The sequence below is a fragment of the Ornithorhynchus anatinus genome, chromosome 2 (genome assembly GCF_004115215.2).
Source record: "Ornithorhynchus anatinus isolate Pmale09 chromosome 2, mOrnAna1.pri.v4, whole genome shotgun sequence".
NCBI lineage: Eukaryota > Metazoa > Chordata > Mammalia > Monotremata > Ornithorhynchidae > Ornithorhynchus > Ornithorhynchus anatinus.
The window spans coordinates 9313378-9335944 of NC_041729.1; the positions used below are offsets into that span (position 1 = coordinate 9313378).

Genomic DNA, 22567 nt, shown 5'->3' on the forward strand with positions numbered 1-22567 from the left:
TAATTGGGGGCTGATTTACCCGGGCGCCTGGTATTACCATCCCGACCACCTCCCTCTGCCCAGGCCACTGCTAATCCATCCCACTGTCAAAGGATGGACAGAGGAAAGATGGAGGTGAAACTTGTGTCAGCCTCCCATGGGCTTCATAACCCAATTCCAGGTGACTTTGTGGTGCTTACTTACGGTCTAAAGGGGAAGATTGAGCTGACCAACATACAGTCAGCGTGTTGTACATGTGAGACGTCACAGAGTGCCTTGGGACTTAGGAGTGTGATTGTAAGAGGGAACTGGCGGCTTTGGTTGGGGATTGGGCCGCTGAGTTGGAGAATGGGCGAAGAGCTGGGTTTCTTGAACTGTGTGTAAAAGGGAGAGGATGATGGTATGTTTCTAGAATGAAGTTTTTCATATACTCTTTAAAAAGAAAAATTTTCACTCAGAAGACCAAAACCATTGCCCAACATAAGATTTGGGGACTCTGCAGGGGGTGCGGTAGGGGGTGCGGGGCTGGTGGTCCTGTACCTGGGTTTTTTTCCCTGCTCCCTATGGACCACTCTCCATCCATTGATTTGAATAACCAATCAATCAATTAATGGTATTTACTGAGTGCTTACTATGTGCAGAGTATTGTACTAAGCACTTGTGAGATGGCTATTATTATTTTATCATTATATTTGTTAAGCACTTACTATGTGTCAAGCGCTGTTTTAAGTGCTGGGTTAGACACAAGCTAATCAGGTTGGACACAAGTACAAAATAACAGTATTAGCAGACATGTTCCCTGCTCATAACGAGCTTACAATCTAGAGGGGCAGAGAGATATTAATATAAATAAATAATTTATTATATACGATGTGAAGATATGTACATAAATGAATATCCCGGGACTTTGTCAGGACAAGCCATGGGTCTGGGGCCCCAGCTGTTGCTTCATTTGGGAGGCCCCTTGACCTCCACTCTAGAGTTGTTATTCAGTGAATAAAACTATAAGCTCATTAATAATAATAATAATAATGTTGGTATTTGTTAAGCACTTACTATGTGCCGAGCACTGTTCTAAGCGCTGGGGTAGACACAGGGGAATCAGGTTGTCCCACGTGGGGCTCACAGTCTTAATCCCCATTTTACAGATGAGGTAACTGAGGCACCGAGAAGTTAAGTGACTTGCCCAAAGTCACACAGCTGACAAGTGGTAGAGCCGGGGTTCGAACCCATGACCTCTGACTCCAAAGCCCATGCTCTTTCCAGTGAGCCACGCTGCTTCTCACTGTGGGCAGGGAACGTGTCGACCAACTCTGTTACCCTGTACTCTCCCAAGCACTTAGCACAGTGCTCTGCACAGAGTAAGTGCTCAGTAGATATGATCGATTGACTGACAATCCATGCACTGGTCAGCCTGGTGGGCCTAGAGGAGTCAGCCTCCCACTCCACCTGGAAGTCCACAAAGGAGGCTGGGTCAGGCTGCGAGGAGGAGCCTACAGGTTGAGGTTCTTTGGGACTAGCTTTGTTCAAGGGAGAAATCAGACAGTGGAAGATTGGACATCTGCAGAGAAACTGCATCTTTCCTGCCCAGTCTCATCTCTGTGCCCTGGTTCTGGAAATGGCTCATTATCGTAGTCCACCTGAGTGGGAAAAAGTTCCCAGCATGACTTGTTTGAAGGGCTCTTCCTTCAGCGTGACATAGAGGAGCAGTGTGGCTTAGTGGATAGAGCACAGACCTGGGAGTTAGAAAGTCATGGGTTTTAATTCCGGCTCCGCCATCCGCCATTTGTCTTCTATGTGACCTCAGGTAAGTCACTTAACTTCTCTACGTTTCAGTCCTCTTATCTGTACAATGGGGAGTAAGACTGTGAGCTCTATATGGGACAGGGACTATTTTCAAACTGATTATCTTTTATCTACCCCAGGGCTTAGAACAGTGCCTGGCACATAGTAAGCGTTTAACAAAAACATTAATTATTATTATTACTCTCTCTGCCTCACAGGTTGTTAGCGATGTCTCTTGGAGATCCCTATTTTGGGTTAGGATCCTTTTTTCACAGCCTTGATTTTTCAGTCTCCCTTTTTCATGTGGGGAGAACACAAGCCGATGCCTTTCCCGTTGACTCAGCCCCGTAGGTGTGAAGGTTAAAGTCTTTCAGTTGAGCTCAGCATTTGTGGGGCATTTGTGGCTCCCCCGCGCCCCCTCTGCAGCTGGTAACCGTGTGGGAAGGAGAATGTCAAGGATGCGGAATGATCTGTGGAGGAAGCGAGTTCCGTCCTGTGTGTTTGGGTGGGAAACAAGGGTCTTGTGTGCTCCACTTAAGTCCTTCATTGTCTTTGAAAAGTTCCCTTCTCCGGTTAATTTTTCCCCACCCGAGAGTGTTAGGCACAAAGGCTGCAGGCCACAAGATTTTAGCAAAGACTACTTTGCCCGGAAATATTTGGGGACAGACACTCCCAAGTGGCTGCCTCATTTGCATCTGTGGTTCTGAATGCCTCTCTGCATGCATGATTTTCTGGGCCCTGAACCATGCACTTGTGCTTGCAAATGTGAATTGGCTTGACAATCCTGGCATTTTCATCTTTTCTGCTGTCCATATGAGCCCGGTGTGAACATACACACACATGCGGGCACAGGCGAGCATTTGTGCCCTGTGAGCAGAGCAGATGAGAGTGATTTCAGCCATCCAGTCTCAGGACTTAGGTTTGGAGCCGGGCTTTTGTATCCTGACACCTCCTCTTCTGATAAAGCTGCATTTGGGGTCCAGCAGTAACACGAGGAGCAGTTGGGAAGCAATTTTTTTTTTAAACTCCCTCAATCTTGAAGATCACAGGGTTAATATATTTCCACGTGGCCCAATCAGAACAAGTAAAAGCAATCATTTAGAAAACTGTTTAAAAGATCCGTCAGTCAAACCTCCGATGAAGTTGTAAGTGACATGTAGTTTTATTATACAGCTCTGCTATTAATGATTATCTAAATTACACTGGTAGACCCAGCTAGCGGCATTACATCTGAGACTGACGTTTGTTAGATTAGGTTTGACTTCACCTTGTAGTGAAGAAATTGAAATCTGAACAACATTGATTAGCTTTCAGAATGTGGGATCTGAGGTTACCTTCAGAGGAAGCTGCAGTGTGTTTGGCTGGGGTAACTTACTGTCCTCAACAGCAAATGAACACCATTATATGCCGTTCATACTGTTATTACAGGCGTTTTCTCTATGTGACTCAACCTGCAGGCTGGGGGTGGGAGGGGGAGAGAGCGAGGAAGCTCTTCCTTAAAAAACGAATTCCCAACTAATCATAATATTCTTTATATGGCTAGGATGGAAAGAGGAATTATCCTCTCTGGGCCCGTGTCTGCCGACTGATCTGGAAAGGGCAGGAGGCAAGCCATCCATTGGGTTAAGTGGGTCTGTGGCATTAAGCTGGGATGCCTTTCATGTCTCCTGGGAAAGCATCCACCAAGCAGGTCACATGCAAAACTCGCAAGAGGCCAAGGGGAGGCACTTGGGGCCTGGGGCTTGAGATGCAGACATGCGAAGGGAGTTATCTTTGTCTTTCAAGCTTTAGCCTAGAGAAGCTGGCAAAATGAATGTTGAGCTGTTTCTGTGTGTGTTTGTATGTGTGTGCATGGGCCAGTGTGCATGCAAGCATGCACAATATAACAGACACGTTCCCTTCCCACAACAAGCTTACAGTATAGATGGGGAGAAAGACATTAATATAAATGAATAAAGTACAGGTATGTACATGAGTGCTGTGGGACTAGGAGGGGGGGATGAATAAAGGGAGCAGGTCAGGGCGACACAGAAGGGAGTTGAAGAAAAGGAAAAGAGTGCTTGGTCAGGGAGGTGATGTGCTTTCAATAAGGCTTTGAAGCCAGGGAGAGTAATTGTCTGTTGGATATGAGGAAGGAGGGCATTCCGGGCCAGAGACAGGATGTGATGAGCAGTCGGTGGTTAGATAGACAAGCTTGAGATACAATGAGAAGGTTGGCATTAGAGGACCAAAGTTTGTGGGCTGGGTTCTGTCTGGGAACTGGCAGGGGAGGTCTCCCCTCCAAGAACGATTTCTCCCTGGAAGGATGAAGTTGAACCAACTGGAGAGTGATGTTTTTGAGGTGTGTAAGGCTGAGGTGACCTCTCCCTTTAGATTCTGCCTTGGCTGTCGTAAAAGAAATGAGCCATAAGGCAGCTAGTCTCCAGGGCACTTACTGGAAACAGGGAGGCCCATGTGGGACAAGGTCTATATCCGACCTGATCCTCTTGGATCTACTCCAGAGCTCAGTACAGTATTTGGCACATAGTAAGCATTTACCAAATACTGCAAGTATTATCATTGCTTTTATTGTTGTTGGTAGTAATGGTAATAGTAGGAGGAGTAGCAGTAACTGGCCATGCTTTTGGCCGGTGGGGCCTTTTCAACCCAGAATTTAGTCTCAAAGGCAGTGGAAGTAAGATAATCAATCAGTAGTATTTATCGAGCACTTACCGTGGGCAGGGCACTGTATTAAGTGCTTGGGAGAGTATAGCACAACAATATAACAGACAGATTCCCTGCCCACAACTAGTTTACATTCTAGAAGAGGAGACAGATATTAACATAAATAAATTATGGATATATACATAAGTGATGTGGGGGTAGGGGTAGTGAATATAGGGAGCAAGTCAGGGCGATGCAGAAGGTAGTGGGGAAAGAAGAAATGAGGGCTTAATCAGGGAAGGCCTCTTGGAGGAGATGTGCCCTTGATGAGGCTTTGAAGGCAGGAGAGTAGTTGTCTGTCAGATATGAAAAGGGAGGGCATTCCAGGTTAGTGGAAGGAGGTGGGTGAGAGGTTGGCTGAAAGATAAATGAGATCATTCATTCATTCAGTCGCATTTATTGAGCGCTTACTGTGAGCAGAACACTGTACTAGCCCTTGGAATGTACAATTCGGCAACAGATAGAGTCAATCTCAGCACAACAATGGGCTCACAGTCTAAAAGGGGGAGACAGACAGCAAAACAAAACAAGTGGTCAGGCATCAATACCATCAAAATAGATAAATAGAATCATAGATATATACACATCATTAATAAAATAGAGTAATAAATAATATATATAAATATACACAAGTGCTATGGGGAGGGGGTAGGGCAGAGGGAGGGAGTAGGGGGAATGGGGAGGGAAGGGTTCAGTCTGGGAAGGCCTCCCGGAGGAGGTGAGCTCTCAGTAGGGCTTTGAAGAGGGGAAGAGAGTTAGTTTGGCAGATGTGAGGAGGGAGGGCATTCCAGGTCAGTGGTAGGACATGGGCCAGGGGTCAACGGCGGGACAGGTGCGAACGAGGGACCGTGAGGAGGTGAGTGGCATAGGAGCGGAGTGTATGGGTTGGGCAGTAGGAAAGAAGCAGCGTGGCTCGGTGGAAAGAGCACGGGCTTTGGAGTCAGGGCTCATGAGTTCGAATCCCAGCTCTGCCACTTGTCGGCTGTGTGACTGTGGGCAAGTCACTTAACTTCTCTGTGCCTCAGTTCCCTCATCTGTAAAATGGGGATTAAGACTGTGAGCCCCACGTGGGACAACCTGATTCCCCTATGTCTACCCCAGTGCTTAGAACAGTGCTCGGCACATAGTAAGCGCTTAACAAATACCAACATTAAGGGAGGTGAGGTAGGAGGGGGCCAAGTGATGGAGAGCTTTGAAGCCAAGAGTGAGGAGTTTTTGTTTCATGCCAAGGTTGATAGGCAACCACTGGAGGTTTTTGAGGAGGGGAGTGACATGCCCAGAGTTTTTCTGTAGAAAGATAATCCAGTCAGCAGCGTTAAGTATAGACTGAAGCGGGGAAAGATAGGAGGATGGGAGATCAGAGAGGAGGCTGATGCAATAATTCAATCGGGATATTATGAGAGATTGTACCAGCAAGGTAGCAGTTTGGATGGAGAGTAAAGGGCAGATCTTGGCGATGTGAAGGTGAGATTGGCAGGTTTTGGTGATGGATTGGATGTGTGGGGTGAAAAAAAGAGCAGAGTCAAGGATGACAGCAAGGTTGCAGGCTTCGAAGTACAGTGATTAGGTTGACATTAGAGGAGCAAACTGGGCGGGCTGGGTTGTAGTAGGAGAGTAGCCAGGTGAGGTAGGAGGAGGCAAAGTGATCAAGTAGTTTAAAGGTGATATAAGAACTTCGGGTTGGTTGATTTTTTTCACAGTCTGCCTCCTGTCAGTCTTTTTACCCTCTCAATCCCTCCTCCAGTTACACTCCTCCCCTCATCACATGAATTCTTCAAACCAGACTTGCCAGTAAATTCAATAACCTTTAAACCTTTTCCCCAGGCCATCCTTTTGAGACTAGGGCCCCAGCAATGATGAGCCTGATGAAGAAGATAATGCAGTTGCATAAGCATTCTCCCTCGCCCACAGTTTTTCTTTCCATTCCTACCTCTGCGGGCCTGTGCTTATCTGCATGGGTGCCTTAAAGTTCCACTCTTTCTGCTTCATGAGTTGAAATGAATGTTACTGCCTATACCTCTCTGAGAAGCCAGGCTATTTTCATGCTTCTCTCTCTATAGAGCTCTGCTCTGTCTAATAATAATAATCGTGCTCTTTGTTAAGCACTTACTAAGTGCCAAGTCCTGTATTAAGCGTTGTGGTAGGTGCAAGATAATGAGGCTCACAGTCTAAGAAGAAGGAGGAACTAGCAGGTCTTCAAGGGGATCATATTCGGGGAAGTTTGTGAGGACAGGGGAGGGAGGCGAGACTCAAAGCAACAAAAGGAAATCTCAGGCCTTTCCTTTTTCTCTGTGTGTGTGTGTGTATGTGTGGTGGTGGGAAGGAGGCAGGTTGAGAGGGTATCTTTTTCTCCCTCTCTCAGCCCCGCCTCCATGAAAATGTATTATTATGTTCCACGGCAGTAGCTGTGATGTGAGGCTCACGGACCATAAACATGGTTACTGAAAATATATACTTCCTTTAATAGCAACAACAGCATTAACAGATAGCAATTACCCTTCATTTTCAGGAACTATAAAGTCCCCATTAATTCAAGATTTATGTAGTTATAGCATTTAGCCCAGGAATAACACCACAGAGAATTGGTTTATACACATGTAATGAGAGAGCTTATGGCATACTTTAGTGAACATTAACATAATAGAGTAATATAAACCATCAACAGTTCCACTTATTGTCTCTTACCTGCGTTAGCATGACTATGAAAAGCGGCTAGCAGCTTGGTAATGTGCTCTCTTAAATGGTGTTCCACATAGAGCCAAAAGTCAAATCGGGTAAAACAAGGGGGTGACTAATCCCCATTCATTACAGCAGTATGGTCTCCAAAATGTTGTTTTGATTTTTTTTTTTAATAACAACGTTCTATGCTGTAAGGGGGTAAAGTGCCACTCCTTTCAGAGTAATTCTGCGTTCATGTTCTTTCAGTCTCAGGCTTCCCTCTGCTGTGTGCAAAATTATGGGTTGTCAATTTAATTGTACGGACCGGAGTGTAGGCTCGCTCTCCAAATCAAGGGTTACATATCAGGCATTTCTTCATTTAATACAACACTAAGTAAGAAGGAGAGAAGATGACATTGTATTTCTGATTTAATTAACTGTTCACTGGGGTGTTTGTGCTGTGCTGTTTGGTTTCGTGCTCCAGCGGAAGAAGGTTGGAGGATGTAGTTGACATGGGATTAGGAGGAAGAGAGCCAAGCCAGGCCGGGCCCTACAGACTCAATGCTCCCCAGTGCCCCCAGGCCCCTTGCCAAGGGGATCTCGGAGGATTGTAGATGGAAGACCCTCCTATCTGCCCAAGGGATCCCCACTGCATCTTGCCTCCTGAGAAGCAACGTGGCCTAATGGCAAGAGCACGGGCCTGATGGAGCACCTAGGTTTTAAACCCAGCTCTCTCACTTGCCTTCTTTGTGACCTTGGGCAAGCCATTTCATTTCTCTGTGCCTCAGTTTCCTCATCTGTAAAATGGGGATTCAGTACCTATTTTCACTCCTACGTGGCCTGTGAGCCCCATATGAGACAGGGACTGTATCTGTCTTGATTATCTTGCATCTACCCCAGGGCTTAGTAGTTTTGGGCTTGTAGTAAGCACTTAGCAAGCTCTTACTAATATTATTATTATTTTATTATTAATAGTAGAAGTGGTAGTAGTAGTACTTTGTCACTTCTCAGAGAGATCGGGGAATAGAGCTTGGATTACTAGGGATGATGAGAAATGAACAGACCTAAAGCTCTATACAGCCACTCCATCCTATTTTCAAGGGTGGGGGATGGTCATCTGGATTAGAGTTTGACTGTGGCCTTGCCTCCCACTAGAAATGTCCCCAGGTTTCCCACATAACCTGGTACTTCTGCCCCAGACTCACTGCCTGAAATGATCATTGTGATATCTTGCTAAGGACTTACTATATGTCAAACACTGTATTAAGTGCTGGGGTAGATACAAGTTAATCAGATGGGATAGTCTCTGTCCCTCATGGAGTTCAAAGTGTAAGGGGGAGGGGATTGGATTCCCATTTTGCAGATAAGGAAACCAGCCCAGAGAAGTGAAGTGACATTGTTGTTATTATTATTATGGTATTTGTAAAGCACTTACTATGTGCCAGGCACTGTACTAAGCACTGCCCTTGGTCACATAATAATAATAATAATAATGTTGGTATTTGTTAAGCGCTTACTATGTGCCGAGCACTGTTCTAAGTGCTGGGGTAGACACAGGGGAATCAGGTTGTCCCACGTGGGGCTCACAGTCTTAATCCCCATTTTACAGATGAGGTAACTGAGGCACAGAGAAGTTAAGTGACTTGCCCAAAGTCACACAGCTGACAAATGGTCGAGCCGGGATTCGAACATAGAAGGGTGGAGTCAGGATTAGAACCCAAGTCTTTTTCTGACTCCTAGGCCTGTACTCTTTGTACTAAACCATGCTGCTTCTCTGCCTCACCCCAAATCCCCCAACCCAACCCTTCAAGACTGAAGCTTGTGAATATTGACTCACCCCATCTCTCCCTGGCTGGACAGTTGGCTGGCTGGACATTGTGGAACCTGGGGTATCAAGAGGAGGGGCACTGGCACATTGCTTTTGCTGGGTACAGCCCCACCACAACCCAAGAGGTCACAACACTGTTGTGTTCTGTTACCGACTTGTTCATTCCAAGCGCTTAGTACAGTGCTCTGCACATAGTAAGCGCTCAATAAATACTATTGAATGAACAACACAACCGTTCTGCCTCAAGGAGCAAGTTACCCCCCGATCCCCATTCCCTGCACTTCTCTTCCTTTCCCATTCTTCTCAAACAAGTTTTCTGGATTTCCTACAGCTTTTAAATCAGCAGGCTCCCATGGATTAAAAGTTGAGAACCCAGAGATGTTAATTGGAGAAGAGTTAAAAACCTGACATCTCTTTAATAATGTCTGGATAGAGTTGGTTAGTCCTGTTAATTGAAGTAAGCCTGTGTGCGGCAGAGAAGCTGGAGCACGATTATTAAAGAAGATCTGCCTCTAAAGGTTGTCATAATGTTGCATTTGGAGGCACCTCCTATCCCGGGGAAGTGTAAGCAATAGTCTGTGGTCAGAGACGAACTCCAGGTGGGTCCTGGGTGGGGTTGGAGAACCTCGGCTGCCAGGGATGAGCTCCAGGTGGGTCCTGGCTAGGGTGTGGAGGCTGAGATGCCAAGGACAAGCTCCAGGTGGGCCCTAGGCAAGGGTGGGAAGCCTGAGATGCCAGGGACAAGCTCCAAGTGGGTCCTGGGTGAGAGTGAGGAGCCCGAGACACCAGAGATGAGCTCCAGATAGGTCCTGTTTGAGGGTGAGGAACCTGAGCTTCCAGAGACAAGCTCTAGGTGGGCTCTTCGTGAGGGTGGGGTTACTGAATTTCCAGGGATCAGCTCCAGGTGGGCCCTGGGCTAGGGTGGGGAGCCTGAGCTTCCAAGGATGAGTGCCAGGCAGGTCCTGGGGGAGGGTGAGGAGCCTGAGATGCCAGGGAGGTGCTCCAGGTGGATCCTGGTCAAGGATGGGGAGCCTGAGATGCTAGGGATGAGCTCTAAATATCTGGGTGAGGGTGGGGAGCCTGGGCTGCTAGGAACGAGCTCCCGTGGGGGGCCTGGGAGCTGGAGGCATCTCAGGGATAAACCGAAAGCAGCGATTATCAGGTGCCGAGTGTGGATCCTTGTAGGATTCTGCAGGCCAAATGGAGAGGGGAAGGAGCCCCAGGGAGAGTTGATGGGGCTGGGAGGAGTAGGGAGGGGGGATGTGGAACAAGGGGGCATTACACTTGTCCAGAGAAGCTAACCCTAGAGACCTGGCCGGCGAATCAGCCTGAGCCGTGGTCCTCAGCCAAAGGCACCAAGCTAGAGTAGAGGAGGAGTGCAGGTCACTCCAAAGAGATTCAATGTTGGGGAGCAATGAGTTCAAACTCCAGTCCCAGATATCTTATGCCAGAGAATGGAGATAACCAACCAAGTCTCTGCCCCAAGCCCCATTCACATGTAGCCTGTGGAGGGCAGAGATCTGTTCTCTAAGTCACTCAGCTATGTAGGTCGTCTTTATTTCTTCAGGGTATTTAAGTGCTTACTATGTGTCAGGCACTGTGTTAAGCACTGTGGTAGATACACGATAATCAGGTTGGGAACTGTCTGTGTCTCACATGGGGCTTACAGTGTTAATCCCCATTTTACTGAGGCACAGAGAAGTGAAGTAACTTGCCCAAGCTCACACAGCAGACAAGTGTCAAGAGTCAGAATTTAGAACCCAGGTGCTTCTGACTCCCAGGTCCATGTTCTTTCCAGTAGGCCACGCTGCTTCTCTAGGTCTTGGAGAGAGCTTCTGCCTGAGGGAAGAATGGGCATTGGTTCTATGTTATTCTCACAGAGAGGGTCAGGTCCCGCTCTAGTTCTTCTCTGGCATGGGAGTCAGTGTGGCCTAGTGGAAAGAGCACGGTGTTGGGAGAGACCTGGGCTCTATACCACTCTGTCACTAGCCTGCTATGTGACTTCAGGCAAGTCAGCTTCTCTGTAATATGGCGTTAATAACTCAACCCTACCAACCTCAATGGACTCAATCAGTGGTATTGGTTGAGCACTTACTATATGCGAAGTACTGTCACGCTTCACTCTAGTACAAACCTACTCACTGTGCCTCCCTCTGCTCTCTCTCACTTTGATGGCAGACTAGGTCAAGGGGATCCCAGCTGGACTTCTGCCCTCCTTCTTCCAACCCTTTCATTCCCCCATCTCCCCTCATGCTGACCCTCAGCCTGACTCACCTCTGGGGGAGTTCACCTTGTTCCCACTACTTCCCTTGACCCTACTCCTTACTCCTACATTTTTCTCTGTCTGACCACCCTAATGCAAATGAAAAAAAGTCCTTCCAATGAGCAAAACTCTGTTTATGGGCCTCATTTCCCATTCCTTCTTGGTTTGGGAGGAATCATTCTGCATTATCTTGTCTATATTTTTCTTTATATTTGATCTATTCTTAAGGCAGACACTTTGTCCTCTACTTCCAGGCACTTAATAAGTAGTATCTGGATCCTGGCTATAAAATTTTGCTCTGCATATGTCTAGAAAAATAGCAGAATGATATAAATCCACTCTCTGGACTTTGGGGATGGTGCAGGGGAGAGGGATGTATTCCTCCTTTAATATACAGTATCCACACTCACTAAGTCCAGAAAATGGTTTCTGTTCGTTTTCCTTGTCTGATGGTTTGGGGGCTATAAATATGAAATATAAACCCATGCCCTTGGGGACTCGGGAAAATCTGAATTGGGAGCATCAGATTTATTGTGTTTGGGGTGATGTTTCCAACCCGAGCAAGCTCATTCCAAGGGAGGACCAGCCTGTTTCTTTGCCTGCCCCCTGCCCACCTCTCTACGACATCCCCCCCCCCCACACACACACATTATGGTCTGAGAGCAGCTGTTGAGGGAGCAGACAGTGGGGGGATGGGGTAGGTCATCGGATCAATAATCTGCATCTTACAAACAAATGTCACTAAATACAGCTCCGCATGATAAAGAGGGGCCATTACTGATGGCCTGGTCGATAAGACATGTTTGGAAACGTCCATAGTTTCTATTTATATGACAAACCTGGGCCATTACCATCTATTGTGTCAACTCCCTTTCACCTCAGCCAGAGGTTGGTTGGAGACTCTGCTGCTGTGGAAGCAGGGGGAAACCGGAAGACTAAGAACTGTGTGCTGGGAGGGAGATGCAGGCTGATATTCATAACCCAACCTTGAAACCCAGCCTCCCAGGTGGAACCAAAATACAGTCACCAACTCGCCTCTTGGAATCTTCATTTCCCTCTTTTTCTCTCCCTCTCCCTGCCATATCTCCACCCCCGGACCTGATGAAGGGGAAAAAGAGGTAGAAAAAACTGGAGACAGTGTGGTTTTCATCACCTTGCTCCTTATGTGGTGGAATTTATCCAGGTGAATCCTCCCTGCAGCACTTTGGGTGGGTAAACTATTGGAGGGGAGAATTTACTGTCACTCACCAGCTGCTGTTTCCACTGTTTTCCTTTGGTTTATGAGATCAGTAAGAAGCTCTCGCTAGAATTACGACACCCTTGCACTCGCTCATGGATCAAGCGTTTTTCGGAGAGTTCCGCCAAGAAAATGTAACGGGTAAAGGAAAGAGCTTTAACGACTCCCAATATTACTTTAATGGAGGGCAGAATACAAAGGAGTTTGCCAGCCAGGCTGATGCCCACAGATGGCGTCCACTGGCCAGGCCCGAAAGGTAGATTTGGGAAACGTCTCCTGCTTTCCTTCCGCCTGACTTGGAGGTGATTTTATTTCTCTGTTGGAAGGGGGTTTTTATTAGAAGCTCTCCCCTTCCCTCTCTCTGGAGAATAACACCTCCTTGCACTGAGAAGCTGCGTGGTCCAGTGGAAAGAACCTGGGCTTGGGAGGCAGAAGACCCTCTAGACTGTCAGCTTGATGTGGGCAGGGAATGTGTCTGGTTCTATTGTTCTGTCATACTCTCCCAAGAAATTAGTACAGTGCTCTGCACACAGTAAGTGCTCAATAAATACGATTGACTGACCGACTGATTTGGGTTCTAATCCCAGTTCTGCCCCCTGCCTGCTGTGTGACTGAGGGCAAAATGCTTCACTTCTCAGCATCCTCATCTCTGGGCCTCAGTTTCCTTATCTGCAAAATGGGGATTAAATCCTACTACCTCCTTCTTAGACTATAAGCCCCAAGTGGCATAGGGACTGTATCTGACCGGAGTATCTCATATCTACCCCAGCACTTAGTACAATGCTTGACATATAGTGAGAGCTTAACAAATACCATAAAAAATACCCATTCTCCCTCTTCCTTAGTCAGTGAACCCCTTGATAGACAGGGACTGTCCAACCTATCATCCTGTACCTACCCTAGCACTTAGTACAATGCTTAGCACATAATAGTGCTTTACAAATATTATTATCATCATTATCATTATTCTTAGTTGGTCTTGAGGCAACTGAGAAGATCAGTCCTTCCACAGCTTCCTTGAGAGCCCTCCCCCCAGCAATAAATCCCCCTTGCCCTTTCTCACACCTGCAAAGAGGTCAGTCGGGGAAATCTTTCCCGAAATCTTTGGCAGCAGCCGACTTAATTTGTGGTTTACTGCTCCTGACAGTTTATTGGGGGAAGCAAGACTCGCCCTTCATCTCCAATAATAAACATCCCACCCGCCGACACTTTGACAGACTTAATGGTTTTTTATACAAAAATGGACAGACTTAATGTTTCGACTGTAGCGATCATCTGTCCTGATCTCTTTAATGAAATTAGATTAAGTGCACCTGGGAAAATGCTGAGACGGCACATTGCCTTCATCACCTCCTTTAATTTAAAACCAATTTGCGGGGAAAATATTCTCTGAAGCTGAGGGATGCAGAGAGAGGAGGGAGTCAGAGGAGGAGGGGAAGCAGGGAAAAGTGAAGGGAGGGGAGGGGATTTTTGAAATCTATCTGGATAGCTGCTGGCAGTTTTAATTCCTTTCCCCTCTGGATGTGTGAAACATTAACAGCCTTAAAGAACTGAGAGTTTAAAGACTTACTCTTCCTAACCCTCCTTTCCGCCTTTCTTTGGGAGAGAAGAAGCACAAACAGAAATCTTTAAAGTCAAGATCACACTCAAGGACAACAGCCTGTGCTTTCTGGGGCTTTTAACAAAGTGTCCTGGAGGGTGAGACCTCAGAGAATTTGTACTACTTGTGAAGTGTTTATTACATGCTGAGCACTGTACCAAGCATTGGGGTAGATACAAGGTAGTCAGGTTGGACCGAGTCTCTCTCTCTCTCTCTCTCTCTCTCTCTCTCTCTCTCTCTCTCTCTCTCGGGGCTCACCGTCTAAAGGAAAGGCAGAACAGGTAATAATAATAATGATGGTGTTATTTGTTAAGCACTTACTATGTGCCAGGCACTGTACTATGCACTAGGGTGGATACAAGCAAATCGGGTTGGACACAGCCCCTTGTCCCACGTGGGGTTCACAGTCTTAATCCCCATTTTACAGATGAGGTCACTGAGGCCCAAAGATGTGAAGTGACTTGCCCATGGTCACACAACAGACAAGTGAGCAAGACAAGTGGTGGAGCAGGGTTTAGAACCCTTGATCTTCTGACTCCCTGGTGCGTGCTCTACCCACTACACCATGCTGCTTCTAATAATAATAATAATTATGGTTAAGCACTATGTGCCAGGCACTCTACTAAATGCTCAGGTATGCAGGATAATCAGTCAATGTTGTTTATTGAACATCTATTGTATGTGGAGCACTGTACTGAGCACTTGGGAGAGTACAATACATCAGAATTGTTAGACCCATTCCCTGCCTGCAGGGAGGAGTTTACAGTCTAGAGGGGTGATCAGGTTGGACAGAGTCCCTCCCTATATGAGACTTACAGTCTAAATAAGCATTTAATACCCATTTTACAGATGAGAAAACTGAGGCCCAGTGAAGAAACTTGCCAAAGGTACCATAGCAGGCAAATGATGTTACCAAGATGAGAACCCAGGTCTCTTGACTCCTGGGCCCATGGTCTTTTCAATAGGCCACACTCCTTTTTTTATGGTATTTGCTAAACACTTAATAGGTGCCAGACACTGTACTAAGTGCTGGGGTAGATACAAGATAATTGGGTTGAACACAGTCCTTGTCCCACATAGGACTCACAGTCTTAATCCCCATTTTACAGATGAGGTAACTGAGGCCCACAGAAGTGAAGTGACTTTCCTGAGATCAGACAAGACAGCAGACAAGAGGCAGAGTCAGCATTAGATCCAGGTCCCCTCACACCCTGGACTATGCCCTGTTTATTAAGTCATGCTGCTTCTTGGATGGGGATGAGCAAAAAAGTCATTTTGATTGGTCACTATTTGTATCTGATCAGAGTGGAGGTGATTTTGCCTGGTCCCTTGTCCCTGGGTATGATCAATAATCAAATACCAACATTATTATAAAAATAAGAAGAAGAAGAATATTCAGTGCTTACCAGGTACTCAGTACTGTGCTAAGCTCTGGGGTAATAATAATAATGATAATGTTGGTATTTGTTAAGTGCTTACTATGTGCAGAGCACTGTTCTAAGCTCTGGGGTAGATACAGGGTAATCAGGTTGTCCCACGTGAGGCTCACAGTTAATCCCCATTTTACAGATGAGGTAACTGAGGCACAAAGAATTAAGTGACTTGCCCACAGTCACACAGCTGACAAGTGGCGGCGCTGGAATTCAAACCCATGACCTCTGACTCCCAAGCCCGGGCTCTTTCCACTGGGCCACGCTGCTTCTCTGGGTAGATGCAGTATAAGTAGATTGGACACAGTCTGAACAGTACTGTCTTGTGGTTAGAGAGCCAACTAGTAATGTCCAGTGTATTCCCCTCCCCCACACTCAAGTAGCCTCCAGCAGGTGATTAGAACTGTTTCTTCGCTTCTTATTGACTGGAGACCAAAACTTGTCTCTTTAATTAAAAATGGATGAATCCGAGGTGTAAATGGAATGTCTTTCCCGTGAAGGATGAGCCTCCGTCCTCTGGAAACGCCCTCATAATTAACTCAACGTTTCTTCCACTTAGACGCCGCGCCGCCGTCAGGAGAAGCTCCCTTGGTTGGGGGAGAGCGGGCTCTGAGAAACAGCCTGGCGTTTGGTCTACTTGACTCTTAGGTTGCCTCAGGGGCGGTCAGCAAGTCAGAACTGCTGGAGTCAGCGACATTGGGCCTGCCAGCAGCATGGCCTAGTGGATAGAGCATGGGCCTGGGAGTCAGAAGGACCAGGGTTCTAATCCCCTCTCTGCCACTTACCCACTGTGTAGCCTTGGGCCAGTCACTTCACTTCTCTGGGCCTCAGTTACCTCATCTGTGAAATGGGGATTAAGAATATGAACCTCATGTGGAACAGGGACTGTGTCCAACCTGATTAGCTGTATCTACCCCAGTGCTTAGAACAGTGTTTGATACACAGTAAGTGCTTAACAAATACCACCATTACTATTATTATTATTAATAATAATAATCAGGGCCAAACCACTGGGTGTGTTTCTTGCTGCTCTGGTCCTTTCAGTCTCACTTCTTCCAGTTATTCAGCTCTCGTCCCCGCAGGCCTCCTACGTGCACTGTCCACCTCACATGTGTCAGAGAAGCAGCATGGCTTAGTGGAAAGAGCGCAGGCTTTGGAGTCAGAGATCATGGGTTTGAATCCCGGCTCTGCCACTTGTCAGCTGTGTGACTTTGGGCAAGTCACTTAACTTCTCTGTGCCTCAGTTACCTCATCTGTAAAATGGGGATTAAGACTGTGAGTCCCACGTGGGATAATCTGATTCCCTTCTGTCTACCCCAGCGGGGTTAGAACAGTGCTCTGCACATACTAAACACTTAACAAATACCAACATTATTATGTGTCCACCGAGAAGCAAGAGCCAGCTAAGCCAGTGACCACTCAGAGCACTCTCCCCCAAGCCCACAAAATGCTCAACCTCCAATCCCCAAGGCCATTGTTCTAGCCTTAGGAGGCTTCAGACATCTGTGACCTGTAGAAGACAGAAAGGTCATTCTCCAAGGCATCCACATTGGAGGGGGAATTCAGGAGGATTCCCAATGAAGGGGGAGCCCCGTTGCAAGCCCATCAGTGCTCCTGTGGTGTGAGGATGCCAAGAAAAACCCAGGTGTCCATTTCCCAAGCCGGAAGAATATTAAAGTGCCTAGACTGTAAGATCATTGTGAGCAGGGAATGTGATTGTTTCATTGTTATATTGTACTCTCCCAAGCGATTAGTACAGTGCTCTGCACACAGTGAGTGCTCAATAAATAGGATTGATTGATGGATAGAGCTGGTAAACCATTTGGTGATCTAGCCAGCTGTGAGTTGCCCCTATGTCTGGCGGCAGGTCTCAGGGTGAGCTGGCTGTGGGTTTGGATCTAACTACAAAACTGCAGGGGCTACCTGCCAAGCCCGAAACTTCGACTCCCCCACCCAAAAGCCAGTTACAGGGGTCAGTAGGCTTGTTCAAGGCTCAGCGCAGTCGATGGGATTTCTTGACCACCTACTTCATCCATCCATCCATTTATGAATCAATTAGTTGTATTTATGGAGCACTTATTGTGTATTAAGCCCTTGGGAGAGAACAAAATGGTTAGTAGACACAGGCCCTGCCCTCAAGGAGCTTACATTCTCTCACCCCAGGAGACTCCTCCCTCTTTTTCTTTAAGGAAAGCAAAGAAGCAATGCTAGAATAAGGGAGGGAATGACTGATGAGAAGCAGTGTTGCCTAGTGGAAAGAGCATGGGCCTGGAAGTCAGAGGACCCAGATTCTAATCCCACCTCCACTACTTGTCTGTTGTGTGACCAAGGGCAAGTCACCTAACTTCTCTGTCCCCAGTTACTTCATCTGTAAAGTGGAGGTTAAGATTGTGAGCCCCATGTGGGACATGGACTGCTCAACCTTATTATCTGGTATTCATTCGTTCATTGATTTATTCAGTCACATTTATTGAGCACTTACTGTGTTCAGAGCACTGTACTAAGCGCTTGGAAAGTATAATTTGGCGACAAAGACAATCCCTACCCAACAATGGGTTCACAGTCTAGAAGAGGGGAGACAAACAACAAAACAAAGCAAGTCAACAGGCATCAATAGCATCAAAATAAATAAATAGAATTATAGATATATACCCATCAGTAATAAAATTAATAGAATAATAAATATGTACAAATATGCATAAGTGCTGTGGGGCGGGAAAGGGGGTAGAGCAGAAGGGGGGAGTAGGGGCGATAGGGAGGGGAGGAGGAGCAGAAGGAAAGGGAGGGCTCAGTCTGGGAAGGCCTCTTGGAGGAGGTGAGCTCTCAGTAGGGCTTTGAAGGGGGGAAGAGAGCTAGTTTGGCAGATGTGAGGAGGGAGGGCATTCCAGGACAGAGGTAGGAAGTGGGCCAGGGGTCGACGACGGGGTAGGCAAGACCGAGGCACAGTATCCATTCCAGCGCTTAGTACAGTGCTTGGCACATAGTAAGTGCTTAAATACCATAAAAAATTAACTAGGGCTTGATGTCAACAAGAATCAGAATGGCGAAGTACTGCAAACCAGTTTCCCTCTCCCCGCATTTGGTCCTTCTCTCTCTTTCTCTCATTCCCTCTCTGTCTCTGCCTCTCTCTCTCTCTCAGCATTGCTGTCTCTCCATCCTTGTTCATTCATTCATTCATTCATTCATTCATTCATTCATTCATTCATTCATTCAGTAGTATTTATTGAGTGCTTACCATGTGCAGAGCACTGTACTAAGTGCTGGAATGTACACTTAGGCAACATATAGAGACAAACCCTGCCCAATGACGGGCCTACAGTCTAATCGGGGGAGAGAGACGGACAAAAACAAGACAACATAATCACAATAAATAGAATCAAGGGGATGTATACCTCATTAACAAAATAAATAGGGTGTCTTTCTCAGTCTCCAGTTTAACTCTGAGTATTCCTTCCAGGAGTTTGTGGACTGTCAACTCGTCCTCTAGACTGTAAGCTCATTGTGGGCAGGGTGTGTGTCTGGTATATTGTTACATTTTACTCTTCCAAGTGCTTAATACAGTGCTCTGCACACAGTAAGCACTCAGTAAATACAATTGGCTGGCTGACTAGTTCTGGGGCCAGAGGCAATCTGGGGAGGGAGTGAGTGGAGTCCTTCCCAGAAGAAGGGACTCATGGCCTTGAGCATCCTGCACAGTTGCTCACCTTTACTGGTAGATTGCCAAACATGCCTCTCATGAAGCAGCATAGCATAGTGAATAGAGTACGGACCTGGGAGTCAGAAGATCATGTGTTCTAATCACAGCTCCACCACTTGTGTGCTGCCCGGCTCATCTTCCTGCAGAAACGATCTGGGCATGTCACTCCCCTTCTTAAACAACTCCAGTGGTTGCCTATCAACCTCCGCTCCAAACAAAAACTCCTCACTCTAGGCTTCAAGGCTCTCCATCACCTTGCCCCTTCCTACCTCTCTTCCCTTCTCTCTTTCTACCGCCCACCCCGCACGCTCCGCTCCTCTGCCGCCCACCTCCTCACCGTCCCTCGGTCTCGCCTATCCCTCCGTCGACCCCCGGGCCACGTCCTCCTGCGGTCCCGGAACGCCCTCCCTTCTCACCTCCACCAAACTGATTCTCTTCCCCTCTTCAAAACCCTACTTAAAACTCACCTCCTCCAAGAGGCCTTCCCAGACTGAGCTCCTCTTCTCCCTCTACTCCCTCTACCACCCCCCTTTCACCTCTCCGCAGCTAAACCCTCTTTTCCCCCTTTCCCTCTGCTCCTCCCCCTCTCCCTTCCCATCCCCTCAGCACTGTACTCATCCGCTCAACTGTATATATTTCCATTACCCTATTTATTTTGTTAATGAAATGTACATCGCCTCGATTCTATTTAGTTGCCATTGTTTTTACGAGATGTTCGTCCCCTTGACTCTATTTATTGCCATTGTCTTGTCTGTCCGTCTCCCCCGATTAGACTGTAAGCCCGTCAAACGGCAGGGACTGTATCTGTTGCTGACTTGTTCATCCCAAGCGCTTAGTACAGTGCTCTGCACATAGTAAGCGCTCAATAAATCTATTAAATGAATGAATGAATGAAAGTGTGACCTTAGACAAGTCACTTCACTTCTTTGGGTGTCAGTTACCTCATCTGTAAAATGGTGATTGAGACTGTGAGCCCCATGTGGGACAGGGGCTGTGTCCAACCCAATTTGCTTGGATCCACCCTAGCACATAGTACAGTGCCTGGCACACTAAAAGTGCTTAACAAATACCAAATTATTATTACTATCATTATTATTATTATTATTATTCATGTGCCACTCAGGTGTGAGAAATATGGCAGCCCTGTTCCCAGTCCTCTTGCTTTGAATGCCAACTCGGCACAAATGTAGAGCATTAAGCAGGAGGGCCAGCAAGTGGAGGCATCACTGGCCCTGGTCAACTTGTCCTTAGGCTGTCGCTAGGACTGGGTTGGGCTCCTTCATGTTTGGCCTTTTGAAGTGGTCATGGCCCATTGAATGTCTGGCTTGGCTTCTGCTCCGTACATCATCCCCTTTACATTATCCCCTTCCCTCCCTCTCCCACCCCCAAACGGGCGCTTTCACTGAGTTATAAACTCCCATTGGGTTGAGAAGTTTCAATGTACAGAGCAGCTGGAAAACGATTTGATTTAAGAGCAGAGGTTGGGAGGGCGGGTGAGCAGGTAGCCCTCGCTTTGTGTCCTAGAGGAAAATCTGGAGTTGGTTTAAATGTTGAATTTGTATTTTGTACCCATGCCTGGAGGCCTTACATTAGCCGCTGGGCACATTTTAAACAAATCAAATAACAAACAAATAAATTAAATGATAAAAGCTTGTTTTAACTAGAAAATGGCCCAGCATAAATTTAAGGGGCCCTCAAGAAGGTAAAAACTATGTGTATGTCACTGTCTGAGGCTTTGTGTGTGTGTGTGTGTGTATGTGCATATGCACGCACATACACACACACACACAAATATTTAGAATAGATCATTTTCACTGTCCTTTAATTGTATGCAAAAGGTCATACTTCTGTCCTTTGTGACTTCATGAGAATTGCAGAGAATGGGAAAATGACCCAACGGGGATAAATGGGTTGGAATAAATCCCTTCTGCCCTCCTCCAAAATGTCAGGGGATTCTTAGAGCAGGGCTGGGAGCCCAGCTCTTTGTCCTATAAAACATGTGCTGTTGGATAAACCCTTATTCCAGGATCTAGGGTGTTCATTATCAGCTCATTTAATATTCATGAGGATATTAAACTGTGTGCCTCTTGGTTCAGCTTCCCATTCTAATTTAACATTAGCGTATAGACACCTCAGATAGAAGTTGAAGTGTTACCCAGGGTATAACATCCAGAATGGATTCTATTTCATTAACTCCAAGTGTAGCCCCTGTTCCTTCAGATGACAGTCCTTGTCAGCATTTCTTTTTTGTTTGCCTGAAAATAGGCTTGCAGGTAAGCATAGGAGAGCTACCAGCCTGCAGATCTTGGTTACTGGCCAGCCTCCCATGGGTGATGTACAGGAAATCATGGTGGGCAAGAAACGTGTGTACCAACTCTGTTCTATTGTACTCTCCCCAGCACTTAATACAGTGCTCTGCACACAGTAAGCATCCAATGAATACAATTGATTGATAGAAATAATAATGATGGTATTTGTTAAGCACTTACTTTGTGCTAGGCACTGTACTGTACTGAGAAGTAGCATGGCTCAGTGGAAAAACCACAGGCTTGGGAGTCAGAAGTTGTGGGTTCTAATCTCGGCTCCGCCACTTGTCAGCTGTGTGATTCTGGGCAAGTCACTTCACTTCTCTGGGCCTCAGTTACCTCATCAATCAGTGAGGGATTAGGACTGTGAGCCTCATGTGAGACAGGGATTGTGTCCAACTCGATTTGCTTTTACTACGTGCCAAGCACTATTCTAAGCCCTGGAGGGATACAAGTTAGTCATGTTGTCCCACATGGGCTCACAGTCTTAATCCCCATTTTACAGATGAGGTAACTGAGGCCCAGAGAAGTAAAGTGACTTGCCCAAGTTCGCACAGCAGACCCGTGGCGGAGCCGGGATTAGAACCCGTGATCTTCTGACTCCCAGGTCCATGCTCTATCCCCTATGCAATGATGCTTCTCTAATGAAGTCAAGGTTCTTTCCCAGTAGTGGTTGCTTGACCTAAACCTCTAAGAGGGCTGGTCTCAAAAGAACACAAGGATCTGTCAGAATAGATAGGCTGGATAATATAGTCTAGTTAAGATAATGATTCTGGGGTCCCAGCTTCGGGTATTCACCCTCCACCCCTCCCCTTCATTAGTGCTTCTGTCCATATCTTTATAATTGGTTGTTTCCTCCTACCTGTAATTTATTTCAGTCTAGCTCTCCCCCTAGACTCTAAACACCTTGTGAGGAGGCATGGTGTCTACCAACTCTATTGTATTGTACTTTACCTCCTCTGCATCACCTTTCACTTGCTCCCTTTATTCATCGCCACCCCCCCCCCCATTCCCAGCCCCACAACATTTATGTACATTTCTTTCATTTTATTTATTTATATCAATGCCTGTCTCCCCATCT

At 46.7% G+C, this 22567-nt stretch overlaps 1 protein-coding gene across 10 annotated transcripts in view; it reads left to right on the top strand.

The window, feature by feature from the left end:
• FBRSL1 (fibrosin like 1) overlaps positions 1-22567 on the top strand; it is a 736960-nt gene that overhangs the window by 535983 nt on the left and 178410 nt on the right. The window lies entirely within an intron of this gene.